The sequence below is a fragment of the Pelophylax lessonae genome, assembly GCF_965119305.1.
Source record: "Pelophylax lessonae genome assembly, chromosome: 7".
Lineage (NCBI taxonomy): Eukaryota > Metazoa > Chordata > Amphibia > Anura > Ranidae > Pelophylax > Pelophylax lessonae.
The window spans coordinates 226,760,448-226,772,728 of NC_138774.1; the positions used below are offsets into that span (position 1 = coordinate 226,760,448).

Below are 12,281 nucleotides of genomic sequence, written 5' to 3' on the forward strand. Positions count from 1 at the left end.
ACAAAAGAAAAAAAATTGTATAAAATTTGTATAATGTGTAGCCAGCTTATCAAGGTGATCGTTTACAATCACTTTAAACACACAAACACTGGCTAGGCATACATTTAACCCTTTGATCACCCGTTTAATACCTTCCAAGCCAGTGTCATTAGTGCAGTGACAGTGCATATTTTTAGCACTGATCACTGTACCAGTGTCACTGGTTCCAGGCAAAGCGTCAGGATTGTCTGCCCGTAATATCAGTTCTGCTACAAGTCGCTGATCACCACCATTACTAGTTTAAAAAAATAAAAATAAAATAAAAATCTATAAATATATCCCATAGTTTGTAGACGCTATACCGTTTGCGTAAACCAATCAATATACGCTTATTGTGATTTTGTTTTTACCAAAAACTTGTAGCAGAATACATATTGACCTAATTTTTTAAGAAATTTGATTTCTTTATTGGATGGGTTTTATAGCAGAAAGTAAAAAAATATTGTGTATAGTTTAAAAACGCAGAGGTGATCAAATACCACAAAATAAAGCTTTATTTGTGGGGAAAAAAAAAAAGACGACAAATTTTATTCAGGTAAAGTGTCGCATGACTGCACAATTGTCAGTTAAAGTAATGCAGTGCCATATCGCAAAGGGGGAGGGGGTGAATCTTCTGAAGGTCAAGTGGTTAATTGAATAGAACGTAAAAAAAAAAAAAATATATCGCATTACTAACATTCTAGGAAGAAGAGCAATAAGAAATAGGACAAGTAAAAAATATTTTATACTCCCAAAATAAAATAAAAGGAATACTAGTTTCAATGTGGTCTGGAGTCTTCTCAAATACAACAACCAACTCCTACAACCTAATTGTTATGGAGACTACCATAGACAAAACATTTTTTGTGATACATACAATGTCCAAGACACAATATTAATGCTGTTGCGCAACCATATATAACTATTCAATACCTTCCTTGTGGATAAAAGACAAAACTGAGCAAAATGACCCTGCTTGTCCGGACTAAGGGGGTACCCCAATTTCATAATAATAGGGATACAACTTCATCCAGCTACCCCCCTACCTCCAAATCTTACATTCTGAACTTTATGTTTTACTTTTTTCAGAGAACACCTTCTTGCATCCCCTGCATACCCTACTACCTCAACACGCTGAACTACTGCATCACCTTAACTTTGTATCCCCTAAGACTCCAACACTCTACATCCCTCACAATCCCACATTCTGCACCCCTGCTTCCCCCTTCACCCCCAACACTCTTCACCCCATGTATACCCAATACTCCAACTCTCTGCTCTCCTTGCATCCCCCACTACCCCACATTCTGCACCCCATGCACTACTGCATCACCTTAACTTTGTATCCCCTAAGACTCCAACACTCTACATCCCTCACAATCCCACATTCTGCACCCCTGCTTCCCCCTTCACCCCCAACACTCTTCACCCCATGTATACCCAATACTCCAACTCTCTGCTCTCCTTGCATCCCCCACATTCTGCACCCCATGCACTACTGCATCACCTTAACTTTGTATCCCCTAAGACTCCAACACTCTACATCCCTCACAATCCCACATTCTGCACCCCTGCTTCCCCCTTCACCCCCAACACTCTTCACCCCATGTATACCCAATACTCCAACTCTCTGCTCTCCTTGCATCCCCCACATTCTGCACCCCATGCACTACTGCATCACCTTAACTTTGTATACCCTAATACTCCAACACTCTACATCCCTCACAATCCCACATTCTGCTCCCCTGCTTCCCCCTTTACCAAACCACTCTGCACCCCATGTATACCCAATACTCCAACTCTCTGCTCTCCTTGCATCCCCCACTATCCCACATTCTGCCCCCCATGCACTACCTCAACACCCTGAACTACTGCATCACCTTAAAGCGGAGTTCCACCCAAAAGTGGAACTTCCGCTTTAAGCACTCCTCTTACATGCCACATTTGGTATGTAATTTTTAGGGGTGGAGGGCAGGTACCTAGATTAACAGGTACCCGCTCCCACTTCCGCTCAGCTGCCTAGGCAGCTCAAGCGGAAGTTCTCTTCTCCCCCTCCCTGCAATCTTCTGGGACATGTCACAGATCCCAGAAGATTGCCTGGCCACTGAGGAAGCGCAGCGCAACGCACGCCTGCGCACCTGGCTGTGAAGCTGCAAGCGGTCACAGCCGGGTGCCAACACTTGTGATGCCGGCGCCAGGGAGAGGCAAGAGAGAGGAGCGAGGCTTCAGACGGCCGCATCGCTGGACAGGAGAGAGTGTGTTTATTAAAAGTAAGCAGCTACGCTTTTTGTAGCTTCTGACTTCTAATAAACCTAAAAACGACTAGCACTCCGCTTTAAAGGGTTTGTAAACTATCACCTTGTAAAATACAACCTGTTCCGTTTAAAATAGAAATGAAAAGGCAAAACATTTGTGTGTAGATATTAAAAAAAAAAAAAAAAAAAAACACATTATAAACATATTTTTTCCCTTTTTAGAAGTGATTAGCTCTGTTCTCAGCTGCATATATGAGCTGGGGGGGGGGGGGGGGGAGAACAGCAGTACACTGAGCTTCCCAGTGAATGGCTGTACAGCGGGGGGGGGGGGGGGGGTCAGGACAATTATGATCATTGGAGGAGAGCATACCGAGTTCCCAGCATAGCTATAGACCTGACTACGTTATGTTCTCCTGCTTAGTGTGGTCAGTTTTTAATAGGACAGCAGAGGGACTGGCAGGAACACCAGAGATGTCACAGAAAGGAAGCAATACAAATAACTGGATATTTTCTCATACAAGTACTGTACATGGTACAGAAGGCACATATCAGGAATATGAACTGTTGGTGGAACAAACGCTTTAACTCTGTATCCCCTAATAATCTACTTCCCTCACTATCCCACATTCTGCACCCCTGCCTCCCCCCTTTACCCCTACACTCTGCACCCCATGCATACCCAATACTTGAACTCTCTGCTCCCCTTGCATCCCTTCACTAACCCACATTCTGCACCCCTGCATCCTCCATTACAAGTCACTCTGTACCCCCTGCATCCATTGGACAAACCGTCCCCCCCACCGGTCATATCTGGGCTGTTCCCGTATTATCTAAACAAACATCGAACTCTCCAGACCCGATCTCATCTACCTTTGTTCAGTAAAGCCTGTAACACATTTTATCCACTTATTAGTACTCTATATTATCAATCCATCCAACAATGGAAGAACATTCAGGATTTTAGACATTTATTTCAGTATGTCTGTCTTAAGGAACCCCCATATCCATGATTATAACCCTTCTAGGGACCCTCATTTGACTAAGCATAGGAGGAATTCAACAGCATACAGAGTGCGCACACCAAGTATACACTGCTTACTCAGCGCTTCTCACAAAAGCAACCGTCTATAGTCTATATGTGTGGTGTCCAAAATGGAGGATAGAAATGGGGGGGGGGGAGATGGGGTTCACTTGACTCCTGCAGCTCCTTGGCCAGATCTGGGATGGATCTCCATACAGCAAGTAAGAAACTAGATAAAGAGCATGCAGAAGCCAAGGCAGACTGACAGGCATAGGGTGATGAATACACAATGGCTACCGAGTAGGATAGGCAGCAGTGTATGTTACAGGAACGCCTAGCATAGCCAGGGATTGGTGGGCAAATTGTCTGCTCTGTATACAGCTGCAGTGGAAGAAAGACAAGTTGTCAAATCCAGCCAGTGATGTCAGGGGTGGGTGGGACCTCTACGCCTTTCAGGAGCAGAGCCCCTAAAAAAAGGCTTGACAAAGGGAGTGGAGCCCCTAAAACATGTTGCATTTCATCCTATGCCTGCAGGTCTACCTTGGCTTCTCCATGCTCTCGTTTCTTACATGTAAGTGTGCTAGGTTTCAATAAAGTGGTACTGTTGCAGTTTTAATAACTCCCAACTCCCTGTGTTTGCTCACTTATTAAGCATGGGGAGAGCCTCATTTGATATAATGTTAGACAGTGCATCTCTAAAACAAGGCACCTCTTCAGAACTGTGGGTTGTATCCCCTACAGCCAGAGATGTATAGTAACTAAGTAGAACTATTTCACTACTGTACTTAAGTACCAAAAGGCGGTATCTGTACTTTCCTGGAGTAGAATTTTTTTCTCCTACTTCCACTTTTACTTCACTACATTTTTTCGATGATTTCAATACTTCTACTCCGATATTTTTTTTTTGTGCTGCATAGTTACTCGTTACAATTATAAAAATTACCACTGCCAGAACAGTAGATGGCAGGTTTCATGAAGCTCAAAACATGTGTATTATCAGCGCATATGAAAATAAATGCTACTGTATGTATAAATAAAAGCTGCATTTGAAATGATAAAAAACAATATGATGTTCAAACTTTTGACTTCTTTCTTTAATAACTACATAACACAGTACTTGTACTTTTACTTTCAGTACTTGAGTAGCAAAATTTAAAAAAAAAAAAACTACTTGCAATACTTAAGTACAAAAAATGTTGAATACTTTAGTACTTCTACTCAAGTCACTTTTTGATCGAGCACTTCCACTTCTACTCAAGTCACTTTTTGATCGAGCACTTGTACTTTTACTCAAGTATGGGTTTCGAGTACTTTATACAACTCTGCCTACAGCTGACACCATAGCCTGGTACCCTGTATCCCACGATCATCAGACCTAATCATCCTCTCTGAATCCGACAACAACCTACTCTACAACCTCCCCAGGGACATTGTCAGTTTGGTAAACCTCAAGTTTAGTCATAGCAGACTGCATTACCACAATGTCAATGCTATGAGGCTGTGGCTCTTCATCTAACCCATGCTTCTAAACTTCTATTTTTGAGGGAACACTTTCGCCCGCCAGAGAAAGCCCCAGAACTCCTGGCTCTTCTGAGGTTTCCTATGCTGCACAAGACACCTTTGCGAAGGAAAACGACCCACTTTTCTCTGTGGTCACCCCTATACATTTAGATTAGCACTTCACATTACTAGCTTTCCTGAAGACTTACCATCCACCTCTGCAGTTGTCACCTTCTTCGTTTGAGAACGTTGGGCTTGCGAAGACTCTTGTCAACGTCTCTTTTTGTTTTAGACTTGTCATTCCACAGATATGGCCACAAGGTGAAAGAGTAGCAAGCTTAAAATTGGATTCTTGAAGTTTTTGAAAATGACCTTATCAATGCATACTTGGTGGGCAACCACAGACCTCTGCCTGGCCAGGTTACCTTTCACTCTATCCAGGAACAGAGGCCCCTTGACAATGGCATGTTCCCACTCCCTGCACCAAAAGCAACGCACTTGCTTCCATGGCTTTCAAACATGGCCTGAAGCACCCCCACATCTCCTGGGGAGTCCAAGCCACACCACCACTGGAGTTTTCATCTTCCTGACAACACACATCCACTTGTTCCTAGGAGAAATGTCCTTTACTCAACTGAGGCTCGCTGGCTCTGGTAGTTGCGATGAATCTTCTGCATTATCTGAAATTTGCCTTTAGCCTTGTCATAGGAATTGTGACTTTGACCCATCACTCAGTAGGCCACCTGATTACCATCAAAAAGGGGTCATAGCTATTCCGACCATCATTCTTTGGGCCATCCTTCCCGCCAAGCAGTCCGTTCAAAAGCAGTTAGAAAGACGTTTGCATCACCAGTTGGCAATATTTCTTGATAAATCATTACCTTTTGTAATGATTAAGCACACAGTCAGTGTGTGAAACGCGTCTACCTTGTCACGATTGTCATAATTTGGATGTCCAGTCAATAAATCTGGATTTTGACTCAACCTGGAGTGCTGCCAATTCCTTTTCTTTTATCAAGATTTCACGGAGGCGAGCCGGGGCATGCACCTTTGTGAGTCATCAGGCAATTACACCACCTTGAGCAGTGAGTCCTTGTCTGTTCAATGGCAACATTTCTTGTCTAAAATCAGTGGGTCTAATTTCACCAGTGTTGATAGTAGCAATAACATTCCTGCTTCTAGACCGCCATTAGCTCTTCAACGACATTAAATGTTGGCTCTTAGTAGCTGGGGGTTACCATTGCCAAATGGCCTTTGCACCAGTCCATGGAAGACTTAATTGGCAAATTCTGTTAGGGCACATAGAAGGCTTGCCCGGTGGGGTAATGACCCCCAACAACAGATCTCTCACTTGTTACAGCAATGCCTTTCTTTATTTAAGTGTCCCAAATTACATGCACACGGCTTACAAAGGCTACAGTAAATTGTGGCACTGACCCTTTAAGAACTGCTCTCACTTTAACTGCTGCGGGTACACCCCATATTCCAGCCATGGTGTACGGAGTCTTTCAATGGCTCCATTTTGCATAAAGTATGGGGGCTCACACATAGGAAGGTACTGTAGTACATATGGCCGTAGAGCATACAATTCACTTGTATTTGCAATTCCTGTGAGCCACATATGCTGCATAATTCTGCCCATAGAAATGCTGTATAGTTCTGCCCATAGAAATGCTGCATAGTTCTGCCCATAGAAATGCTGCATAGTTCTGCCCATAGACATGTATTAAAGTATATGCTGCAATAAGCATTTATACATTGGGACTTGCCTTTACAAAAGCACACATATGGGTGTATTCAGGGCTTTTTGTGGGTATGTGCAAGTACTCCCTTCTGCCCTTGGCTCCACCTCTAGCACCGCCCCTTTAAGAAAACACAGAACCAAGTACCATTTTTGTGGTACTAAGTACATTTTTATGGAATTTGTTAATGAGAACAAACCCCCCCCCCCCACAACAAAAACCCCCAGCAACAATAGACTCCACTCACAACAGTAGATCTTTCCCAGCAACAATGAACCCCCCTGCCCCAAGCAACAATAGATCCCCCACCAGCAAAAATAGATCCCAACAACAAAATATCCCCAGCAGCCAGCATCAAAAGACCCTGCAAAAGCCAGCAACACTAGACTCCACTCACAACAGTAGATCCTTCCCAGTAACAAATACCCCCTCACCCCCAGCAACAATACATCCACCACAGCAACAATAGATCTCCCAGCAGCCAGCATCAATAGACACCACACACAACAGAAGATCCTTCCTAGCAACAATCCCCCCCCCCCCGCAACATAAGAACACCACCCAGCAACAATTGATTTTCCTAGCAACAAAAGATCCCCCCACAATAAAATCCCCTCCCAGTAACAATAGATCCACCCCTGCAATATTGGACCTCACTCACAATAGTAGATTCTTCCCAGCAACATACCCCCCCCCCAAAGAACAATATATGCTCCAGGTAACAATAGACCCCCCACAACAAAATCCCCTCTCAACAACAATAGTTCTGCCCCAGTAACAACAGATCCCCCAGCAGAAACAATAGACCCGATTCACAACAGCAGATCCCTCCCAGCAACATAAGCCTCCCACAATTTGGGAAAACACACTCATATAAATGCAAGCACCAGCAATCACACAAGCATAGCGAATTGTGCAATACATTACTATGGGCAGAAGTATGCAGATATGGCAAATATGGACGTATTTTACACCGTACAGCCAATCGCCCTACAATGCGCCTGTGTGTGCGTGAGCCACAGACCGTTCATTAAAAAACTCACATTTCAGCGAGGATCAGGCAGCAGACTCCACTTTTGCTGTCTCCAAGCACCATTTGTGAGGTTTTGCGTCAAGTTGACTCGCCAGCTTGCGTTTTAAGGGCATTTCCGCCCAATATTATTTAACAGAAAGTTCTTTCCAGCAGGTTTCTTATTCAGGGGTGACAGCATTACTTCAATACAGGGGAAAATATTCACCCCCCTGGCCATGATTGGTCAGCTCCACCCAACAGTCTGTGTTAGGATGGAAATCCCGCCGGTGGCCTGGTCAGGACGCATTCGCCATCAGGCGCTAATCTAGTCGGTACACTTTGCTGTATGATCAGAACAGACGCTCTCCTGGTGTTCCAATCTGTATGAAGCTGACTGATGGCCCTTTGCTGGGGAAAACCCCCACCTGGTAATCAGCCCCACACCTGTGCAGAGACCCTTTGTATGCCAAGCCATGTTCTATCTACATCTCCATGTGCTTCTTCAAACGGCGACAGAACCTTTGTCTGTCTAATGGGCCATACACACTATACAATTTTCTTCAGATTTTTTCCTTTAGATTTACCAAAACCACATAGTATGAGGTCAGACCTAAACACTTTCAATTTGTATGCAATCAGGCCTGCCCTTCCACTACATAGAAAAGGTAAATCTAAAGGAAATCTGACAACAAAAGTTGTATAGTGTGTATCCAGCTTAAGCCTCCATTCACATGGAACGAGGCTTTGAAATCGCACAACTTCAGGTTTGACTTGAAAGACATCTGTGCAGCTTCATGCACAGTCACACCCGAAATCGCCAAAGGTAGTGCAGGAACTACTTTTGCAAATCAGTGCAGTGCCGCAAAGTCAGCTTCGCACTGATTGGAACGGTGCCATAATGAGCTGCGACTAGTCATGCGATTTTAGCTGTCAAATCACACCACAGATCTCTTCAATGCGAACGAGGGCTGAAAGACATCTGCACAGATGTCTAGTGAATCGCGCTCAAAAACGCAGTAACTACTTTTGCAAATCGGTGCGGGGCTGCAAAGTCGGTGTTGCACCGATTGGAAGAGTGTTATTCCCGGCAATAGGCTGCGACTTGTCATGCGGTTTGACCTGTCAAATCACATAACAAATCGCTCCAGTGGGAGCGAGGGCTTAGGGCCCATTCACACCAGTGCGGCTTTGAAATTGCGCTTTCAAAGTCGCAGATCAGTGCGATTTGCACCTCCGATTTCATTGCGGCTCGCCACTCTATTTAACAGAAGTCTATGCAGGTCGCAATTAAATTGCTAAAAAGTAGAGCAGGAACTTTTTTCAAAGTCGCTGCAACATGAGTCGAAGCAATATGAACAGTTCCATTGCTGGCAATAGTGTGCGACTTGTCCTGCGATTTGGAACTGTCACATCAGTGTGAACGAGGGCTAAGGGCCCATTCACGGTATTGCTTAGTAGGAACGAGCATTCCCATTACGTGAATTTGACATGGCGATTTTCACCCGATTCAGCAATTGAATAGCCTATTCCCTTGAATGGGCTGCTTTATTCGCATTTGTCACCGGAAAGAAGCTTCTGCTCCTTTTCAGGCAACAAGCTTCATGCGATTTTTAAATGAGGGGCTTGCTGTGATTGCTGGGCAGTCGATTGTGGCAGAATCACATTCCCATTTGGGGTGTCATTATCCTTCAATGGCACCCCAAACCTGATTGCGATTCTGATGCAATTGTCATGCAGTTTGGCTTCACGGGCAGAACGCGGCAATGCTTCCCGCGATTCCAAATCGTGAAGTGTGAATGGAGCCTTAGGGCCAGTCAACACCAGAGCGCGGTGCGCGTTTCCCACACCGCGTTCATAAGCATTGCCCCTATGATCTGCATGCGGGGGCCAATGTTTTGGTAATAGCACCCCAAACGCAGATCCCAAATGCAGGTCGTTTGCGGGCACCAAATCTCATGGTGGGGCAGTTCTATGTGGTTTGGTGTGGTGCATTTTTAAAAGTAGTGCAAGCGCCACTTTTAGCAAGGTCCGGTGCGTATTACAGTCCAGTCAAATGAATGGAGTTTCAAAGCGCACCGTACTGCAACGTGCCGTTCTTCCAAGCTTCTCCCTCTGAAGAGCGATCTGTGTTTGGATCGCTCTTTGGAGAGCATTGGACAGGTAGTGAGGAGGTAACGCCTCCCTGCCTGGTTTAACCTGTTGAAGGCTGCACTAGCATGCCACAGTCGTGTGGGTTGGTTGCAGAGCGGCCCCATTCCTTTGAGTGGGTTGCTTTTGGTGACAGTAGTGCCCGCCAAAAGTGAAGGGGTATAATTGCTGCCATGGCTGCACCGCCATTGCTTTGTATACCCCTGACCGCTGCCTCTGCAGCTAAAGGGGGGAGATGTGGCGAGGCAGTAAAAGCGCAGCTCAAACACAGAATTTTACCTCCCCCAACCACTAGTGTGAACAAGCCGTTAGCAGATTTTTAATATTTGAGAGTGGGGCACACAGGGCGGTTTGGAGGCATGTCATAGATTTGATCAACAATAAAGGTGTTTTATATGAATACACAGCTGTACTTTATATTATAATTTTTATTTCACCGAGATTGTATGTATCAAGATGTTCAAAACAATTTGGGGTCTACAGTATTCCACATAACAAGGACATTGTAGTAGCCGATAAAATAAAATGTATTATATGGTCTCACTGTACTAACATCAGCTTGTAAGTACAGGATCTTCTCCCGAGCTCTTCAGTTTATTTTTGTCCAGCCCGCTCCGTTGAATTAAAAACACTTCTAGTGTGTACCAGGCTTACAGATCTCTAAATTGTTTCAGAAGAAGGCATAAACATTTACTAATCAACAGCTAAAGCTAAAGAGAAAGAGCTTTAAAACAAGTCCTCACCTGCCCCTATAGCTCCAGGTACCGTGGAGCAATGCATTCTCAAATTTCACAGCACAAGCACTAGAATCCTTCAAGTCTTTCTCTCAGCAGGTCTACTCTTGAAGTAAATGAACTTTAAAACCAGCCCTAACTGATCTCTTGTTGCTGAAGGTACTGTAGAGCAATTCATCCTTCAAGGTTGCAGCAGAAGTGCTGATGTTACACAAGTATAAGTATACAAGTCTCTCGCTCAGCAGCTCAGTTCACCTTGCTTATCCCTTTCTCAGTAGTGACTCGGCAAAATATTACCCCCCCCCCCCTTTCGCTTCCCCTCCCAGGAGTGACTCTGATTCAGAGTCTCAGAAAACCCCAATTCCCTTCTAGTAGTTGCTTAAAGCGGAACTCCACCCAAAAGCGGAAACTCAGCTTGTTGTACCCTTCCAGAACTCCACTGCCACATTTGGCACTTTTTGGGTGGGAGCGGGTACCTGGTACCCATTCCGGCTCAGATCAGATCCCGGCAAACTCAGCTGGAAGTTCCCCCCCCCCCCATCCTCCCCCTGCAGTCTTCTGGGACACATCACAGGTCCCATAATACAGAACCAATCAAAAGGCGTGGCACGACTCGCGCATGTGCAGTAGGCAACCGACTGTGAAGCCGCAAGGCTTCACTTCCTGTTTCCCTTACTTTAGATGCCGACGCCCGCGCCTGAAGCCGATGGAAGAATTGGCTTGGGTGAGGACATCACTGGATACCGGGGCAGGTAAGTATCCTTATACTAAAAGTCGGCATTTGCAGTATTTGTAGCTGCTGGCTAAATTTTTTTTTTTGGGGGGGATGGCGGAGCGTTGAGCTCCGCTTTAACTGCCCCTTCTCTCTCTCTCTCAACAGTGAGACAGCAGCTCAACTTCCCTCTCCCATTGGTGACTTTCCAGCTCAGCTTTCCCTGCTCCCTCCTCTCAGCAGTGATTCGGCAGCTAAGCTTCCCCTGCTCCCCCTCCCATCATCACCACCTCTCCCCTAATGGTTACTCAGCAGCCTTCCTTTATCTAATGTAAACACAGGGCAGAAGCCCTAGAACAGGGAGGCAGGGTGAGCTGAGTTGCTGAGTCACTGCTGGGAGGGGAGCAGGATAAGTCAGAGTATCAAGCAGTGCTGGGACAAGGCCATCCAGTGCCAAGGGCAAAAATGCCAAACTGCAATCCCCCCCCCCTTCCTTCCCTTAGGGTTGGGGTCAGGACACCCACATTCCTGCAATAAACCATTTCACCCAGGGCAGCCGACCCTCCTGCCAACCCTTTATCCTGGCCCTGATACCAAGATACTGCGGGGAGGAGGGATGCTGAGTCGCTGCTGGAAGGAGGAACCTAAACTGCTGAGTCACTCCTGGAAGGAGGAGCAGAGGGTCTGAGCTGTTGAAAGGGCCAACTTGAATATTATCAGTGGCATTGCTGTGCAATTTAAGAATGTATTGCTCCACAGTACCTGCAGCTACAGAGATCAGTGAAAGCTTGTTTTAAAGTTTATTCACTTCTTGTTAGAAATATTGAAATACTGCATGTCCATGGCCTAGTCATGTATTTATTTAGTAATAAACTCTGTGTTTGGAATGTATACCGATAGTGGTTGAGTGTTTCATTTTAAATTCTGTGTTATGAGTGCAATGTGCTTTCTGCTGATATTACTTGTACTGTAAATGTTAACACGTAGACCATCCGAGCAATGCTTGGACTTCAGGTCTCAGGAAGCCCAAGTCACTTTATATCCTATCTATTTCAACCCTTATGACCTGGTTATAGTTAGTTTGTGACTGTTGCAGATTTCTGTCTGTTCCTGTGCCAATTGTTTGCTTTCCACACCTC

The 12,281-nt window shown here is 45.2% G+C and overlaps 1 protein-coding gene across 1 annotated transcript in view; it reads left to right on the top strand.

Annotated features, from left to right (window-relative positions):
* AR (androgen receptor) overlaps nucleotides 1-12,281 on the top strand; it is a 350,307-nt gene that overhangs the window by 328,403 nt on the left and 9,623 nt on the right. The window lies entirely within an intron of this gene.